This window comes from Sorex araneus, chromosome 5 (assembly GCF_027595985.1).
Source record: "Sorex araneus isolate mSorAra2 chromosome 5, mSorAra2.pri, whole genome shotgun sequence".
Classification (NCBI taxonomy): domain Eukaryota; kingdom Metazoa; phylum Chordata; class Mammalia; order Eulipotyphla; family Soricidae; genus Sorex; species Sorex araneus.
The window spans coordinates 21897777-21910182 of NC_073306.1; the positions used below are offsets into that span (position 1 = coordinate 21897777).

General features: G+C 51.2%; 1 protein-coding gene across 1 annotated transcript in view; it reads right to left on the minus strand.

The window, feature by feature from the left end:
- Positions 1–12406, minus strand: part of TCEANC2 (transcription elongation factor A N-terminal and central domain containing 2) — a 54745-nt gene that overhangs the window by 17544 nt on the left and 24795 nt on the right. The window lies entirely within an intron of this gene.

Here is a 12406-nt window from a genome sequence, read left to right on the forward strand (position 1 = left end):
TGTGTGTGTGTGTGTGTGTGTGTATGCATGTGAGTACCACAACTAAAAAGCGTGTGAACTGTACCAGCACAGGCCTTACTCCTGGCTCTGCGATCCCAGAACAGAGCTGGAGGCAGCCATACAAGGCAAATGTCTCACTCACTGTCCCGTCTCTCTGGCTCCCACGACAGCTTTCTTGTGCCAGCAATAACCAGTCGGAATACAAAGGGGGAGATTCTGCTTAAACTGTAGACTGACTCCGCCGCAGGTGTGCCGTCCCCTTCCTCCCAGCCCGACGCCAGGCCCGTCTGTGGCGCTTCCTCCACACGCTGCCCAAGTGACCTTTATTAACTTGAGCATTTTCTGTCTCTTCAGGGTGGTATTTCTAAAACCGAGCTCTAGCCCTTTCGCTCCTCCACTTAATCTTTCAACCCTTAATTCAAACTCTTTATCGTGTCTCAGGAATCCCTTCAGAGGCTGCCTCCCGCCCCCTGTTTTTCAGCTTCACTTCCAGTCCTTCTCTGCCAGTGACCTGCGGCTCCCCCCAGGCCTGTCCTTTGTCTGCTCTTTTCTTTTGAATACACATGCCAGTCGCCAGTCGTCCTTCCTCCCTGTCATCTGGGTAAGTTCCCTTGTGCCGCGGGGACCCACCTCCCGAGTGACCCCCCACCCCACTGGAAGCCTTCCCTACTATTTCCCTTCCTCTTCGCTTCCATAGCCCCTGGTGCCTCCCTCCATCGCCTTAACTCGTCTGACTACAGTAATCAGCCGGGCAGGACTCTGCACCGTCCCAGACACTATCTCCCGCGGAGAGCACAGGGGCAGACGGGACGGGCTGGGACAGTGGCTGTTCCATAAAAGTTGACGCAATGAGAGATTTATACGAAGAATATACTTTGAAGGGGGCTCAGGGACACACCCAGCGGTGTTTGGAGCTACTTTGTGCCCAGGGGTCAATCCCGGAGGTACTCAGAGGGTAGCGGACAGTGTCAGGGATAAAACTTGATGACACTTCCATGCTAGGGAAGTGACCTGATCCCTGTACTATTTCTCTAACCTCAAAAATAACAGATTTTTATCAAAATATTCAACAAGATTTTAATACAGGGGGGAGAATAGATTATATTACATAAGAAAAAGCACAGGGGCTGGAGTGATAGCACAGCGGGGAGGGCGTTTGCTTTGCACATGGCCGACCTGGGTTCGATCCCAGGCATCCCATATAGTTCCCCAAGCAGCGCCAGGAGTAATTCCTGAGTGCAAAGCCAGGAGTAACCCCTGAGCATCACTGGGTGTGACCCAAAAAACAAAACAAACAAACAAACAAAAAAAAGCACAAAGATATCAGCATTGAAGTTAACTTGTAGATTTAATGTGATCTTAATTTTAATTCGGGGCCATGAGCTAGTTCAGCAGGCCTTGGGGGCCCTGGTTCAATCCCAGAACTACAGGGTCCCAGCACTGCTGGGGTGACTCCCGAGAACCCGCCAGGATTTGCCTGAGCACAAACAACAGTCAATCTCACAGGCTGTTTTACTAGAACACATCAAAATTACCTTAGATTTCTTTTACAACTATAAAACAGCAAGAGTATAACAATATTATTTTGTAAAAGAGGATTATGAGATAAAAGTAGCCTTGTAAGATATTAATTAACTTCATAAGGTATTACTAGCCTTAGTAGACATTTCAAAGCAATAATAATTAAAATTACATGACAAGCACCACGAAACAGAGGGACAGAACTGCAGAACTAAAAGAAAATGAGGTTTGAAAACAGATCAAACTGTGTGTGTTTTGTTATTTGTGTGTGTGTGTGTGTGTGTAGTAACGCGAGGTCTCAGACAAGCACTGGGCTTATAAATAAGAATTTAACATGGACTAGAAACACGACTGAACAAAGGAAAGTGGTTGGAAATTTGGGGAAAGGGTCAGAATGTTTAGAACATTTCTCAGACTGCGCCAACTACTTTAGCCCACTGTCTCCCAAACCGGGGGTGCTGCCTGCTGGGGGAGGCACTGGAGAAGTCGGGCTGCCTCACTGGGGGGTTCCCCTGCACCTGGGACACTGTTTCCCTAGACAAGATAGACTTCTAGGGGCTTATTTTCTGAGAAGGTGGTGATGGTGACTGAATAACCTATGTGCCTTAGGCGCAGCCTGAAACTTGGGTGGTCATTAACTCTCCCCCGCACCCTGCCCCGTTTCCTGAAGACCTCTCTCTGCACCTGGGAGGTGCCGGGCCTGAGAAATGCACGGTGGAATCAGAAACTGCCTGTTTCACAGGGTCTGTAAGGAGACAGTGAGGCTGAAAAAGAAATGTAACTCTGAAGGGAAGGCAGTCTTTAACTTCTCGCTCTCACCAATTATCTCTCCAGAATTCTTATCTCGCCTTTCTACTGTCCAGGGAGAGGAGTCCAGAAGCCCTCATCAGAGGAAGGGGCGGCGGGGAGCGAGGCAGAGAAGTCATTAGGACAGTCTCCAGGTGTCCTTTAGCTGGGGACATGTATCTCTTAAAGCTGAAGTCACTCTTCCAGACGGTTGTTTTCTTTTTTTCTTTTTCTGAATAGAGTTCTTTTTCTTTTTTCTTTTCTTTTTTTTTTTTTTTGTGTGTGTGTATTCGGGGGTATCTGGGGCCACACTCAGCAGTGGTCAGAGGTTGCTCCCAGCACTGTCAGAGGACTGAGTGGTGCCAGGGATCAAACCCAGGTCTCCCGCAATGTGAAGCACACACTCAGTATTTAAAAAAAAAAAATCATTGTGGAGGGCTGAAGAGAGAGAACGGTCGTGTTTGCCTTGCGTGCGATATGATGTGAGTTCAATCCCCAGCACTCCACATGGTCCCCCAAACCCTGCCAGGAGTGATCCCTGAGCACAGAGCAAAGATTAAGCCCTGAGTACTGCTGGGTGTGGCCAAAAAACATATGAACAAAAAAAATCAATATTGGGGGGCCACTCCTGGCAGTGCTGGGGTGAGAGAGGGTGGTGTATGTGGTGGCAGGGATGAGACCACGAGCCTCACTCCCGTGGGCACATGCTCTGCCACCGGAGCCAAGCCCCTGGCCCCCTTTCCCCGTATCTTTGAGGTTATTCATTCAGCAAACAATTTTCTGGTGTTGTTCAGCACGGCTGGAGACGCTAAGAGTGCAAGCACGAGTGAGATACTGTGGCGCCCGGAGACAGTTTAACAGTATGACTGAGCACCTATTTCACTGTGCCTAGAGTCCAGGGTCGAGTAAGACAGTCCCGCAATGTAACTGACACTGCCCCAACCAAAGTGGACAAAGAAGACTCACGCATGGCTAGAGAGGTAGCACAGCGGGGAGGGCGTTTGCCTTGCACGCGGCCAACCCAGGTTTGATTCCCGGCATCCCCAGGAGTAATTCCCAAGTGCAGAGCCAGGAGTAACATGAGCATGCCGGGTGCGACCAAAAAAGCAAGAAGAAGAAGGAGGAGGAGGAGGAGGAGGAGGAGGAGGGGAGAGGAGAGGAGAGGGGAGGAGGAGGAGGAGGAGGAGGAGGAGGAAGAGGAGGAAGAGGAAGAGGAGGAGGAGGAGGAGGAGGAGGAGGAAGAGGAGGAGGAAGAGGAGGAGGAAGAGGAAGAGGAAGAGGAAGAAGAAGAAGGAGGAGGAGGAGGAGGAGGAGGAGGAGAGGAGGAGACACATGTACAAAAAGATTCCAAAAATTCATTCCAGGACTCTTTGTGGTAGCAAAAGGGTAAAACAACCCACCTGCTAGCTCCAATGTCTGATGTAACCTGATGTAACGTACAGCCCATTTAGACACGAACACTTTGAGGCCATTAGGGGATGGAATAGTTCTACAGGAGGCTACACGGAAGGACAGTCACTTGGCTCAGTTCGCCGAGGAAAGCAGGTTTTCAGGAGGACACGAATCTTGCCCAACGTCCCTGTGACGTGAGCAGAGCAGGCCGTGCTCTGACGCAGGGGCATGGCGCTCCGCCTGTTTGACAGAGACCCCTCCCTTGACCTGCCCTCCATACCCATTTCTCTCCCCTAGAAAGACATGGCTGGCCCAGCATTGCACGGGAAATGACAACGCAGAAGCCCTCAAAGCCCCTCCTGTCCACTCCCGTGGACCTTCTCCAGCTCCTCTGTGGTGACGCTGCTCCTGCTTCCCTCTGAAATGTGCTTCGCTTCCCCGTGACTGATCCTCCCCCTTCTCCATCTCTTCTGCGGGTGGCACATCTTTGCCCAACCTTAATTATCTGTGAATCCCAACTGGGGTGCCACCCTGGGCTTTATCTTCTCTTTTTTCCATCTGCCTTCCCCGAGTTATCATCCTCGCTCTGGTGGCCCAGCTGCTGCCGGGGGCAGATGCTCCCAACTCTCCAGCCCAGGGCTCTCCCTGGACCACACCAATCCAGCGCCCACGGCCACCCTCACCTGCTTCCTCTGCCAACACCTCTCGCTCGACACTGGAAAACTGGAAAACAGCTCATCATCATACTCTCAGTTCCTCCTGCATTTGGGGGCAGGGGGCTATATTCCGTGGGCTCAGGGCTTACTCCTGGCTCCGTGGTCAGGGATCACTCTTGGGGCCCAGGGGACCATATGGGGTGCTGGGGATCGAGCCTGGGTTGACTGCGTACAAGGCGCCCTACCCGCTATATGATCTTTCTGGCCCGCCTCCTGCATTTTACACAGTGACCCTCTGTTCACCCAAAACTTGGGGCTTTTCTTCTCTTTTTTCTTCTCTTTTTCTTTTCCTCATCTCCATCTCCATCCTTGCTGTGTCCCTGATTCAGTCCTTCCCATCCTTCCATGCCAAATGCCCATGGCTGGCTCTCTTCATTACCCTCAAATTGATTTCTTTTCTTTTTTTTTCTTTTTTGGGTCACACTCCGCGATGTACAGGGGTCACTCCTGGCTCTGCACTCAGGAATTACCCCTGGTGGTGCTCAGGGCACCATATGGGATGCTGGGAATCGAACCCGGGTCGGCCGCATGCAAGGCAAATGCCCTACCCGCTGTGCTACTGCTCCAGCCCCTCAAGTTGATTTCTAAGTAGGGTCTCAAGCTCTGGGACTTCTTTGGTCTTACTTTGCACCATGTCACCATCTTTCCTTCCTCCCCACACTGGCCCTCCTACCCCTTTGTCTCCACATATAAACTCTTTCTTGTCAGAGAGAAGCTCGCAAGGCCTTATTTGGGATCAAGCTGTGCAGTCTTCATATTTTCTGTGCCTTAGCTCAATCTCCTAGAATGATTAAATGTCCATTTTCTCCTCTAAACTATAAACATCTTGAGGGCAGAACCTGTATTTTATTCCCATTTCCCTCACCGCCCCGTTCCCCTCTCCCCCCCAGCTCCTGGTATATCCTCTGGTATAGAACAAGCCAAAAGTGTTGCCTGAAACAAATCAAACACTTCAGTAAAAACCCACTTATATTTGGCTTTCAAACTGGCTTTGAACTAACATTTGATTTTTTTTTCCTTTTTGGGTCACACCTGGCAATGCACAGGGGTTACCTCCTGGCTCTGCACTAGGAATTACTCCTGGCGGGGCTCAGGGGACCATATGGGATGCTGGGAATCGAACCTGGGTCGGCCGCGTGCAAGGCAAACGCCCTCCCCACTGTGCTATCACTCCAGCCCCTGAACTAATATTTGAATATGGATGCAGCTGATTGGCAACATGGCACAAATGCAAACAAAATAACAGAACTATATTATGAAGAGTCAAATTCAAAGGCGCTGGGAAATAAAAAGTTTCTAATTCTTGCCCACTGCCGAGAATTCTTCCTGCCTACGACTCCAGATTTGGTGTGTATGATTTCACTTAGTTTTTTTATAACCACACACTGAATGAAGCACTATTATTACACCTCCTTTCACAAACGAGACACTGAAGTTCAGCGGGGCCAGTAGCCCACCGTCTCCCACCAAGTGAAGCATGACGGGAACAGAGAGGCTCCCAGGAGCACCGGCACGTTTGATCCCCATCCCAGGGCTGCTGCGACAAGGATGCTCACCCTCGTATCAGCCCCAGACTGAGGACCACGGGCTCCGAGCCTTGAAGCAGGATGCAGGGGAGTGGGCCTGTGGCCTGCTGGGCGCAGTGGGCAGTAGACCCCTCAGGACTCCCAGGAGCCCACCCAGACTGCCCAGGGGCTCTCCCAATACCCAGGCACTGTGCCAGGGAGGGCAGGGCTGTCAGGGAACCCAGAGGGATAAAGACTTGTCAGCAAGAGGGAGGACACACCAAAGAATTGTGATGACAGAAAAGGCAGTCCAGTTGGGGGCACGGAAAGAGAAGGCGAAGTGAAGTCCTAGGGAAGCATCTAGAACAAACAGACAAAAGTGCAAGTTGGAGATCACAAAGGGAATTTTGTGAGAACAATGACAGTTACTGTGTTAAACGCTTTCCTACCGTAACTCTGTTGGTCTGGATAAAGAACCCAAGGAACTGAGGGCTTAAGTGATTTGCAAAAGACACAGTAAGAAACAAGGCCCGATTTCAAATATTGGCAATGGTCTGACTCACAGCTCCGGCTCTAACCCCGCACCACTGCCTCCGGTGATCACACAGGCCGACCTTCTCCTGATTCACAGGGAAAAAAAAACGAAACTCCATGACCTTTCCCCAAGGTCATAAGTTGGTCAGTAGCTACATACATCAAGGGAGTTAATGTTCTGCAAAAAGTCATTATTTGCTCCGTGAAGTTTATGTTATAAAGCAGGCAGTGCCACCAGCTGGTCTTATGATCTAGGTCAAGTCCCCTGGGCTTAAGGGTAGGGGTTTCCGCACCCCGGCACACCGCTGAGACAAACGCCCTGCAGAAAGAAGTCTTTCGCTCATTTAACCAAGCAAGCTGAAGCTCCGAGCCAAAGACGCAATAGCTATACCCAGGGTTCTGCGGAGACAGAACGTCCTGCTGGACGCGGCAAGGGAAGGTCGGACCTGCCAACCCTGCTCCCAAGCAGCTCCCGAGGGGCCTCCGCACGGGAGAAGACACCGAGACGAAAGCAACTGAGCCCAGGTGCTGCAGGCCTGACTGCAGGGGACCCCTGGGGAGGGCCGGATGAATCCTCCCAATTCCAGGGAAGGAACGCAGAGGCAAGCCCGGCTCAGTGTTGACCACTGACACAAGGAGACGGGCCCCACGCCGAGAAGAGAGGGAACAGAGAACGGGCAACGTGCCCGGCGCGGTGTGAGGGAGAGTGCAGCCACGGGCGGCGCCGAAGATCCCCAGGCTCTGACCTCCAGAACCTCACGTGGAGAAGGGGACTCTGCAGACCCCAGGAAGGTTAAGGACTCTGAGGAAGAGAACCACTCCATCACTGTGTCACTGTCATCCCGCTGTTCATAGATTTGCTCGGGTGGGTGCCAGTAGCGTCTCCATTCCTCCCTGTCGCGTGCTAGTGTAGCCCGATGGCATATTGGGGGCTCCTTCAGGGTCGGGGAATGAGGACCGCCGTTGTTACTGTTTTGGGCATACCGAGTGCACCAAGGGTAGCTTGTCAGGCTCTTCCATGCATGGACACAGTCAGAGATACACTGAGGCTTATAGGGCAGCTCTCCTGGGAACAGCTTGCCACAGACTCAGACTACAGTGCTCAGGCCAGATTAATCATTCCTAACCCTCAGAATTATACTTATTTTTATTTTCTCAAGTCATCTAGCACATTCTGTTTTGTAATTCTGTACCATGTATCTCTTTCTCTCTCTTCTCTTTCTCCCTGAGGAAGAGAGTAACTTGGATTATCTAGGTGGGGCCACTTTATGAAAGTGTTTAACAGAGAGAGAAGGGTGGGTCAGAGATATGAGTTGGGAGAAGAACGTAAACACCACTGCCAAGTCTTAAGAAGGAAGGGAAGTTGGGGCTGGAGTGATAGCACAGCAGGTAGGGTGTTTGCCTTGCATGCGGCTGACCCAGGTTTGATCCCCAGCATCCCATATGGTCCCCTGAGCACCACCAGGAGTAATTCCTGAGTGCAGAGCCAGGAGTAACCCCTGAGCATCGCCGGGTGTGACCCAAAATCGAAAAAAAAAAGAAGGGAAGCATGAGTCGAGGAATACTGGGGTACCCCCAAACCAGAGAAGGCAAAAATTTTCTCTTAGAAAGGAGAAGTCCTGCTAAAACCTTGACGTTAGCCCCCTGGGACCCATACTGAAGATCTGACCTACAGGACTGTAAGATAATAAACCTGTGTTGCTTTTAGCCATAGATTTGGGCTATGGAATTATTCATAGAAAATTAATATAGGAGCTATGAGTAGCTAAAGACTGCTAAAGCAATGGGAATCTAGGGACAACATGAGAGGCAAAGGCCACTTGGAAGGTCCTTGCCACTAATTTTTCTTTGGTGGAGGAGCTCAGGGCTTATTACTCTGTGCTCGGGGATCACTCCTGGCAGTGTCCAGGGGACCATGTGTGATGTTAGGGATGGAACCAGGTCGGCTGAGTGCAAGGCATGTGCCTTGTATGTGGTTTTATCTTTCTGGCCACTCTTGCCACTAATTTATCCCAAGGCCCCACCCAGATATGTTAAATCATACCCCTACCCATTCTTTCAGTCAGGTACTCAGTCATTTACCCCACATTCTTCACATGAATAGTGCTTCATCTCGGTCTTCCTCCCCCTGCCCCCCTCTCATCCTTTTGTTTCTGATGCTGTTGCAATGACTGTTGCAATGCACATGCTTGGTGGTAGTGCTGCTGTTGATTTGCAACATGACACAAATGCAAACAAAATAACAGAACTATATCATGAAGAGTCAAATTCAAAGGCGCTGGGATATAAAAAGTTTCTAATTCTTGCCCACTGCCGAGAATTCTTCCTGCCTGCAACTTGTGGTGCTCTCACACACCTGTGACCCCAAGGTTTCTCACTGTCCTGGTGCCTCACGCGCAGCACAGGTGGACAGCACCGGGACCGAACCCGTGGCCTCACGCTTGCAAGGCCGGCACTGTTAGCCACAGAACCCGCCCCCCAGCACCCAGCACTTGGTCTGCAGCACAAGTAAGAACCTGCCAGGGACAGAGGTGTATCTTGAGGCTTAAGGAGGTGGCACGACCCAGTACATTTTAGCTTTATCACTCACTTGGTTTTCTGACCTGGGAGGCCAGAAGATAGCACAGAGGTTAAGGCGCTCGCCCTGCATCAGGTGAGCACAGAGTCAGGAGTTAGCCCTGTGAACGGCCAAATGTGGCCCAACAACAAAAAGAAAAACCTCTCTAGGCTTTAGTTTCCCCATCTGTAATGCCGAGAAACACCATTAACATCCAGAGTTGATCCTTACAGGTGGGTCAGCTGAGCTGGAAGGGCTGGAAGCACCTTGACCACGCAGGGGGGTTGGTTGGGGGCCGATCATGAACGAAAACAAGCCCTCTCTGGAGTCGGATCCATATGACTGACACATAATGCTCCCAAGTACTGGTTACATGATGTTGTGAGGGAGCATGTCACTCAGCAAGCGTGCCCAGCCCCATGCACTCTGCCACCTTCCTGCCCGTTGCCTTCCTTCCTACTCACTCCTACCTTCCTTTTTGTTTTTTGGGCCACACCAGACGGTGCCCAGGGCTGACTCCTGGCTCTGCTCTCAGGGATCACTCCTGATGCGCCTGGGATCGGCCACGTGCAAGGCAAGTGCCCTACCTGCTGTGACATCTCTCGCCACCCCCCTTCCCTTCTGAGTGCCAGCTGTCAGCTTCCCAGACCCCTTGAGGGCAGCAGGACCACTCACCTGGCTGGCCTCCGCTCCTTCATGCCTGGTCGCCATGGTTGGGTCCCGGCTCCCCTTCTCTCCCCTGCCCCTCCCATGGCTCCTCTTCCTCGTCTGCTCAGTCCTTCATCCCTTCCATCTTTGGTTTTACTCAGAGAATTCATCCATGTAGGTGACTTTAAGCAACTGCTTCTGAGGCAGATGACTTCCAAGTATGTATTTTTTTAGTCAAAGGCTCCCATCTAAGCTTCAACCCCGCACCTCCAAATGCCGGCTGGATATTTCCACTGAAAAAGTTTATGCCAGGGTAACATGTTAGGGTAGCTGACTAACGGGACTAGGAGAAAAACGCCCATGTGGGGGACACAAGGAGTGTCACTAAGTTCTGATTTAAAAGATGTGAATCTGAGCAGATGGCAGGACCCACAGAACTCGTCTAATAAAATACAGGCACATATGGCCGGGGCCCGGGGCCCCGCAGCAGTCTGCTCCCCAGGAAGGCAGGCGCCCCGGGGACTCGGCTCTCGTCGTGTCTCCTGGCGAACTCACCATGTGTTCCTGGGCAAGTCACTTCAGCGCTCGGCTCTGAGTTAACCTTGTTTCTAGACTGAGGGTGCTAAATGGGTTTCAAAGTGTTAGGAGGGGGCCGGAGAGACAGCACAGAGAGCAAAGCACTTGACCTTCATCCAGCTGACTTGGGTTCAAATCCCGGCACCACATAGGAGCCAGGAGAAAACTCTGAGCACTGCCGGGTATGGCATCCACCACAAATAAATAAAAATATTTTTACACAAAAGTGTCAGGAGAGGCCGGGACAGAGTAAGTAAGGAACCTGCCTTGGATGCAACCAACCCGGGTTCCATTTTCTCTTTTTTTTGGGGGGGTCACACCTAGCGATGCACAGGGGTCACTCCTGGCTTTCCACTCAGGAATTACCCCTGGCGGTGCTCAGGAGACCATATGGGATGCTGGGAATCGAACCCGGGTCGGCCACGTGCAAGGCAAATGCCCTACCTGCTGTGCTATCACTCAGCCCCCCAGATTCCATTTTCTATATTCCATATAGTCTCCTGGCCATGCCTGGAGTCATTCCTGAGTGCAGAGCCAGGAATAAGCCCTGAGCACTGTCAGATGTGGCCCCAAGTACCCTGTCCCCAAAGGGGACATTTATAGAGCTCTGGAAAAAGAGAATCAAAATCAGTAGATCACAATAATACACGGACAAAGAACACAACTCACACACAAAAGCAGAGTGCTCATAAGGGAGTAAAGACCAGCTCAGGGCCAGAGACAGTCCCGCAGATAAGGCTACAGCAGATAAGCCCTTCACGCGTAGCCTGGGTACAAGTCCTGGCACTGCCTGTGCTCCCTGAGCCCCGAATCATCCCCGAGCACAGAGCCCCGGGTGAGCCCTGAGCACTGCTGGGTGTCCCCTCAAACCAAAAAAGACAATAAATAAAACCAAAAAATGCTATTTTCATCTATTAAGGTAAGTAAGATTTGAAAAGCACGGTGGGGATGTACATTGGTAATGAGGGCTCTAAAAATTTAAGATTCAAAAATAGATCAGACGACGGATTCTCAAGAGTGTCTCAGTGAAGGGCCTCAGTCGAGCCGGAGACGAGGGACAGAAGGCCAAGGGCTGAACTCTAAGGAAAACAGTGGAGAGGAAACAAGGGCCAAAGACACCGAGGGCGGGGGGGGGGGGGGGCTGGAGCAATAGCACAGCGGGTAGGGCATTTGCCTTGCATGCGGCCGACCTGGGTTCGATTCCCAGCATCCCATATGGTCCCCTGAGCACCACCAGGGGTGATTCCTGAGTGCAGAGCCAGGAGTAACCCCTGTGCATCGCTGGGTGTGATCCAAAAAGCGGAAAAAAAAAAAAAAAAAGACACTGAGAGGGGAAAAACAGAGACAGCTAAAGCTGTAAAGGGCCATGGAGAAAAGTCTCATGTGGGCGCCTGCGGTTTTTGTTCGTTTGATGAGTATATTCTGAGCTCCTGAATACGCGTCACTGATGTTTGCAATGCCACTGGCAAGTTCAATGGCAGCGAGTGGCTGGCACAGAGATCCTATTTAGTAAATAAAAAGTAAGATCGGTAAATAATTAAATAAGTAATTACAAACTCAGATAAGGGCTACAAAGGAAATAAGCATTTAAAAATAGACCGAATTGGCAGCAAGTTCAGTGTCATTTATGTTGACAGAAAAGAGAGTAATCAATGGTCTCAAATTCACAGTTCTGGGAAGATGAGAAGTGCGACAAGGCTATTGGATTTGGAGGGAATGAAATCGCTCCCGCCCAGGGGAAGCAAGGCTGTGAGGGGAGGAACTGGCAGGAAGAGAGTTTAAAGAAGGCCCGGGGAGGGGCAGAACAGGGAGACGCAACTGTTCATCCTTTTAAGAGGAATTTGATCGTAAGACGAAGAAGAGAAACAAGGTATCTGAAGAGGTGGTGAAAGCGATTATCCGGGAAGAGTGAAGTGACTGTGGCAGGAGAGTCGCGGAGAGGGGAGGAGAGGCAGGAGAGGGAGAGGGACCCACGCTCTGGGGGCAACCGCAGAACTGACGCGTGGATCAAGATATGTGGCACTGGACTACGAAACGGATTCAGAGTCAGTGGGAGGAGGGGAGAGGGAATGAGGGTCAGGCTAAGATGGACTGAAGACAGTGGTGGAGGTTCCGAGCACTGGGGTGAAGGTGGGGGACAGTAGCTCTGGACATCAGTAGTATGAACTGAA